Source organism: Vigna unguiculata, chromosome 9 (assembly GCF_037176805.1).
Source record: "Vigna unguiculata cultivar grain cowpea cultivar isolate G323 ecotype 2 chromosome 9, ASM3717680v1, whole genome shotgun sequence".
In the NCBI taxonomy this organism is placed as follows: domain Eukaryota; kingdom Viridiplantae; phylum Streptophyta; class Magnoliopsida; order Fabales; family Fabaceae; genus Vigna; species Vigna unguiculata.
In genome coordinates, this window is record NC_140800.1 from 19,242,798 (window position 1) to 19,250,121 (window position 7,324).

Here is a 7,324-nt window from a genome sequence, read left to right on the forward strand (position 1 = left end):
GCATTGATTATAAGGAGACTTTCTCACCGGTCTCTACTAAGGATGCTTTTCGTGTTGTTATGGCTTTAGTAGCTCATTTTGATTTGGAGCTTCATCAAATGGATGTAAAAACAACTTTTTTGAATGGAGATTTATTTGAAGAAGTGTATATGGTTCAACCTGATGGTTTTGCTAAAAAAGGTAAGGAGCATTTGGTTTGCAGGTTGAAGAAGTCTATTTATGGACTAAGACAAGCTTCTAGGCAATGGTATTTGAAATTTGATCAGGTGGTCACTTCTTTTGGCTTCAAGGAAAATGCCTCAGATCAATGCATTTACTTGAAGAAAAATGGGAGCCATTTCATCATTCTTGTTTTATATGTTGATAATATTCTTCTTGCTAGTAGTAGTGTTGAACTTTTGATTGAGACAAAATTGATACTAAATAGCCACTTTGATATGAAGGACCTTGGTGATGCTTCTGTTGTTCTGGGCATTCAGATCTCTCGTGACAGGTCACGTGGCATTCTTGGTTTGTCTCAAAGAGGATACATAGATAAAGTCCTCAAGAGGTTTAACATGCATTCTTGCTCCTCATGTGCAGCACCTGTTCAAAAGGGTGACAAACTCTCCAAATCTCAGTGTCCTCAAAATGATAATGACAAAGTTGAAATGAAAAAAATCCCATATGCTTCCGCTGTTGGTAGTTTAATGTATGCTCAAGTTTGTACTCGTCCCGATATTGCTTTTGTTGTTAATGCTTTAGGGAGATACTTGAGTGATCCAGGTTTGGATCATTGGAAAGCTGTTAAAAAGGTCTTTAGATATTTGCAGGGAACTAAGGATCATATGTTGACCTTTAAGAAGTCTGATCAACTTCAGGTCATTGGTTATTCTGATTCTGATTTTGCCGGTTGCCCTGACGACCGAAAGTCTACTTCTGGCTTTATTTTTATGATGGCAGGAGGTGCCATTTCTTGGAAGAGTGTTAAACAAACTCTTACAGCTACTTCCACTATGGAGGCAGAGTATGTTGCTTGTTATGAAGCTACTTGTCAAGCTGTGTGGCTTAAAAATTTGATTTCTGGCTTTCAAATTGTTGAAAGTATTTCTAGGCCACTTGTGATATATTGTGACAACACTGCTGCCGTCCATTTATCTCAAAACAATAGAAGTTTTACTCGCTCAAAGCATTTTGATATAAAATTTCTGTTTGTTAGAGAGAAAGTTTTGGATTATCAAACTCGGATTGAGCATACTGCTACAGAAAATATGTTAGCAGACCCACTAACTAAAGGCTTATCTGTTGGAGTTTTTCAAAATCATGTAACTCATATGGGTGTGGTTAAGTCTTTTGATGTATTGGGTTAGTGGGAGTCTGAGATTTACACTCTATATTATTATGGTTTTCATGAGATGTAAATTTGTCAATGACGTCAGTTTCATTACATCTTTTCTCTTTCTACATAGAGAATTTATGAACCATTTTGGGATCACATATTTATTATGTTTGTTTTTATTCTATATATTAACCATCATTTAAGAAATCTAAGCATATGGTAAGTATCCCTATCGGATATTATCTTTGTGATTTATGTTTATATTTCTTAATTGGTATTTGTACTTATGTTGCAATTGATATAATTAATTTATTTATTAATGTTATCCAAGTGGGAGAATGTTATATTTTATATAATAAAATTATATAAAATTATTATTCTCTATATAATTATTATTATTATGGATTAGCATTAATAATAAATTAAGTTATTCGTTAATATTAATTATTATATGGGTAATATATATATATATATATATATATATATATATATATAATTTTGGGTATTCTGATAAACGATCTGTGATGGGGTTGGATTGTTTAATAAACGGTCTGTGATGGGCTTGAATAATCAGATACATTTTGAGAGGTCCCTGGTCTCTGCTGACGGGATATAAAACTGATACCCATTAGTCAGTTTTAATGTAACAACGTAAAATACTCTTACGTTTAAAAATATCCATCAGAAAGAGAACAGTAACATCTCATACTACGTGCTTCCATGGATCCTTCATTAGTTCCAGGTACACAATTTTTAACTCATACTTGAATATATTGTATTATTGTATCTTATGTATATATTTTTTCTATCAGTTATGACACAGAAAGAAATAAAACCTGGATAATTCCAGAAATTAAACTATCCAGAAATAAAACCTGGATAATTCCTTTATTGATCAACGTGCTATACAAGGTAGTACGAAGCTTATTATAAAGTTGTGGTTACAAAAAAAAATTAAACAGAAACAACTAACAATCAGTCTTAACAGAAAAAAGATATTTTTCTAACTGTAATAGACATCCTAGTTCGAAATCATGTCAGAAGTGAAAAAATTAGGAAGGTCAAACTCCAAACTCTAGGAAAAAGGTATGAGTTACTACAGAAGGAGGAAAGTGATAAAATTAGTGAGTATTTCACCAAGGTAATCATAATTTCGAATCGAATGAATAGTTGTGGATAGAAGAGTAGAAAGATTTGTCAATAATGAAGATTGAGGATACCTTCAGAGTTCTTTGGAGGCATATGAAGTGAGACTAGTAGATAGAAACCTTGTCAAGATCTCTGAGCAAGTCTTGAAAGTTCATCATTCCAAAAATGATGAAAGAAAGAAGCACAAGAATGGAAAGGGAAATGGTTAAAGGGGGATTGGAAATCTAACACAGTGGTGCACGATCAAGAAACAAGTCTGATTCTGCATAAAAGAAGGGTAAATCAGAGAAGTATCAAAAAAAGAAAGATACAAGAAGTGTGGAGTGTTTTAAATGTCGCAAATTAGGACATACTACTCCTTTAAGTGTCACACAGGTAAGGGAAACAAGAAGAAGTATCAAAAAAAGGAGCTTATGTGATGCAAGAACATTCTGACTTTGAACCACTGACTTTGATTGTAAGCAGCACTACAGGAAATTCAACTTCAAAGGTTGAGTCATGGTACCTAGATTTGGGATGTTCGAATCACATGACCTATCATAAGGAATGGTTGATTAACTTTGATTCAACAAAGAAGAGTAAGGTAAAATTTGTTGATGATAGCAAGGTTGAAGGAGTCGAAGATGTAGTTATTTTGAGAAAGAATGATTCAAAAACAATGACATAAGACAAATTATATGTTCTAGAAGCAGGGTAACCTTCTAAGCAGTGGCCAATTGGTGTAGAAAGGGTTTACAACAGTCATGGACAATTATGACAGGATTGAACTGTTAGATGCCAACAAAAATCTGATCTTGAGGAATAAAATCCCCAATAACAAAACGTTCCAAGTCAACATGAAGGCTGCACATGTACAATGTTTTTCGGCAGTGAAGAGTGATATGATAATTGGTTGTAACACTGAAGATATGGCCCCTTAAACTTCATAAGTATACAAAAGCTTGGTAAGAAGAAAATGGTCACTTTAATACCTAGTATTTCACTGCCAGAAAGTGTGTGCGAGGTTTGTCTAGTTGGAAAGCTAACCAGAAAATCATTCCAATCATAGTTGAGGATCTAAAGATTGCTTAGAAGTGGTGCATTCTGACATTTGTGGACCATTTAAGGTTCCCACATTGGCTGGGAACATGTATTTCATTACCTTTGTCGATGAATTTCGTAAAATGATATGGTTGTATGTGCTTAGATTGAAGAGTGAAACATTTGAAGATTTCATGCGATTGAAAGCATATGTAGAGAGGCAGAGTGAAAAACTGTTGAACACTCTCAGAATAGATGGAGGAGGTAAATACACCTCTAATGCTTTTGAAAATCGTTGTCAGACTAGGGGAATTGTGCATCAAGGACAAATAGGACAATTTTGATCAAGGACAATTTTGATCATGGCCATAAGTTTAATCAAGGACAAAGGCTTGCCACAAAAGTTGTCGGGTGAAGTAGTATCAACAACTATTTACATCTTGAATAGAGTGGAAGGTGCCATTGGAAGTTTGGTCTAGAGTGAACACAACAGTTGGTCATTTCAGAATTTTTGGATCACTAGCTTTTAAGCATGTACCTGATCAGAGGACAACCAAACTCCAAGATAAAAGTGAACCAATGGTTTTCATTGGTTAGCACACTACAAGAGTGTTTAAGCTCTTTAATCCAGTCAAAGAGAAGGTTGGTGACAGAACACGAAAAGAAAAGTGTTTCAGACAGCTCCTTATTAAGAAAACCTGATATAGCTGTAGAGAATGATGCAATGCCACAAAGTGTTGTGTCTCAAAGGCCACAAAGGGAGAGAGTAGTGCCATGCAGATTCTTTGATTTTGAGATGCACTGTGATGGACTAGTTGATGATGAGGGAGACCTGGTTCACATGGCACTAATGGCAGGAGCTTAACCAATTGATGAAAAACAAGCCTTAAAGCAACCTATTTGGAAGAATGCAATGGGTGAAGAACTCAAGTCCATTGAAAAGAACGAAACCTGGACATTAGTTGATCTTTCGGCTGGGAAACACTACATTGGAGTGAAATGGGCTTTCAAGCAGAAGTTGAATCTTGATGGTTCAATTTCAAACCACAAGGTAAGACCTATTGGTAAGGGCTTTCTTTAGCAGTAAGGATTGTATTTCTCATAAGTCTTTGCACCTATAGCTCGAATAGAAACCATATGGGTGGTTGTAGTTGTGGCGTGTGCCAAGAAGTGGCCATTGTTTCAGCTTGATGTAAAATCGGCTTTTCTGCATGAAAGGGAAATAGCGGCAAGTTTATAAACTATAGAAGGCTCTTTACGGGTTGAGGCAAGCACCAAGAGCCTGGAATAAGAAGATCGATTCCTTCTTACTTCATCTCAAGTTCACAAAGTGTGTTGTTTAACACGGTGTGTATGTGAAAGAGAGTTCAGGAGAAGATTTGTTGATAATTTGGTTGTATGTTGATGATATATTCGTAACTGGCTCAAACATAAGAGATATTGAAAGTCTTAAGAAGAATATGGAGGTTGAGTTTGAGATGACAAAATCTAGGAAAATTGAGTTATTTCCTAGGCATGGAGTTTAACTACATTGCTACAGGATTAGTAATGTTGGGGAGTTATTGATTGGGTTTCCTGATTCTGACTATTATGGTGATCTAGTTGAGAGGAAAAGCATCTGGATATATATTTTTATTATACAATGCACCCATTTCTTAGTGTTCCCAAAAGCAACCGGTAGTGGCCTTGTCCACTTGTGAAATGGGATATATCTTTGGAAGTTATGCAGGAAGTCATGTAGTATGTCTTGAAGAACCGCTTAAGCAGATGAAAATTTCAATCAAGACACTAATGTAGCTAAAGATGAGAAGTGGCGACTTGAAATGGATGAGGAGATTGAGCACAACAATACGTGGGTGTAGTCTGATCTTTCCAAAGGAAGTCGGCCTATTGATAAGAACTCAATTAACGACAAGTCGGCCACAAAGACAACGAACCCAATGAGTAACAAGTCGGCCAAAGAGAAGAACAAGTTTGCCAGTAAGGATGCAAAAACTGAGATAGTAGAGAACAAGCTAGCCACAGGAAAAGCGAAATACAAGTCGACCATAGATAAAGTGAAAGGGAAGTCAGTCATGAAGAAAACGAAGAACTTAACTATTCTTGAAAGGGACAAGCACGATGTGAGAAGAGTTATTGCATGTTGGAAGCCTTGATTAAGAATAAAGGAACAAAGATGGAGAATAAAAGAAGCATTTAAGTTTACGGGGGAGTTTTGTTGGGTTTTTAATAAACTTAAATGTATTAACCATTATAGGTAACTAGCTGTTGTAAGAAACTAGCCGTTGTGAGTGGTTAATACACTAGTCGTTGGAGTCTAGGTAGTTAATGAGTTAGCCATTTATAGCTGTTGAGAGTACAATGGTCAGGAAATGTGGGTCTATAAATATATTATGTATTGTATGAACAACAACACAAGAGGTGAATATAAAGTTTTTTCACAAGATTATAGAGTTGTTGTCTAACAAAATACTAACAAAGTGGTATCAAGATCTAGTTAGCTTGAGTGTCTGAGTGGAAAAGAGAGAGCTAGAGAGTTTGAGTGTTTGAAAAAAGAGAGCTAAGTGTTTGAGAAAAAAGAGAGTGAGATGGCTAGTCTTACAAACAGTATTTCCCTGCCCAAGTTGACAAAGGCTGTCAACTATGACAATTGGAGTCTCAAAATGAAGGCCCTTCTTGGATCCCAAGAAAATTGAGAGGTGGTTGAAGATGGTTTCGATGAACCAACCAACACTACAGGTTGGTCAAATGCCTAGTTGAAAGTGCTGAAAGATGCACGTGTGAAGGACACTGGCTTTGAGAAGATTGCAAGTGCCAAATCTTCAAAAGAAGCGTGGGATATTTTGGAGAAGGCGTATAAGGGAGATGACCGAGTGATGCAGGTGCGACTTCAAACACTTAGAGGCGAATTAGAAAGCATGAGGATGAAAGAGACAAAATGAGTAGCCGAGTACATTACTCAAGTTGAAACAGTGGCGAACCAACTTGCTATCAACGGAGAGATGTTACCCGCTAGCCGAGTTGTGGAAAAGATTTTGAGATCTCTAACGGATGACTTTGAGAACGTGGTATGCATGATTGAAGAGCCCAAGGACTTGTCAATGCTCACGATTGAAGAGCTGGTCGGGTCCCTTGAGGCGCATGAGCAGCGGAAGAAGAAGAAGGTTAAGCCACTTGATCAATTACTCCAAACAAGTTGAGAAGGATTTGAGAGCTGCATTGGAGGTTCAAGATGAGAAGTGGCGACTTGAAATGGATGAGGAGATTGAGCACAACAATACGTGGGTGTGGTCTGATCTTTCCAAAGGAAGTCGGCCTATTGATAAGAACTCAATTAACGACAATTCGGCCACAAAGACAACGAACCCAATGAGTAACAAGTCGACCAAAGAGAAGAACAAGTTTGCCAATAAGGATGCAAAAACTGAGAGAGCATAGAACAAATTAGCCACAGGGAAAGCGAAATACAAGTCGACCATAGATAAAGTGAAAGGGAAGTCAGTCATGAAGAAAGCGAAGAACTTAACTATTCATGAAAGGGACAAGCACAATGTGAGAAAAGTTATTGCACGTTGGAAGCCTTGATGAAGAATAAAGGAACAAAGATGGAGAATAAAAGAAGCATTTAAGTTTACGGGGGAGTTTTGTTGGGTTTTTAATAAACTTAAATGTATTAACCATTATAGGTAACTAGCCGTTGTAAGAAACTAGCCGTTGTGAGTGGTTAATACACTAGCCGTTAGAGTCTAGGTAGTTAATGAGTTAACCGTTTATAGCCGTTTATAGCTGTTGAGAGTACAATGGTCAGGAAATGTGGGTCTATAAATATATTATGTA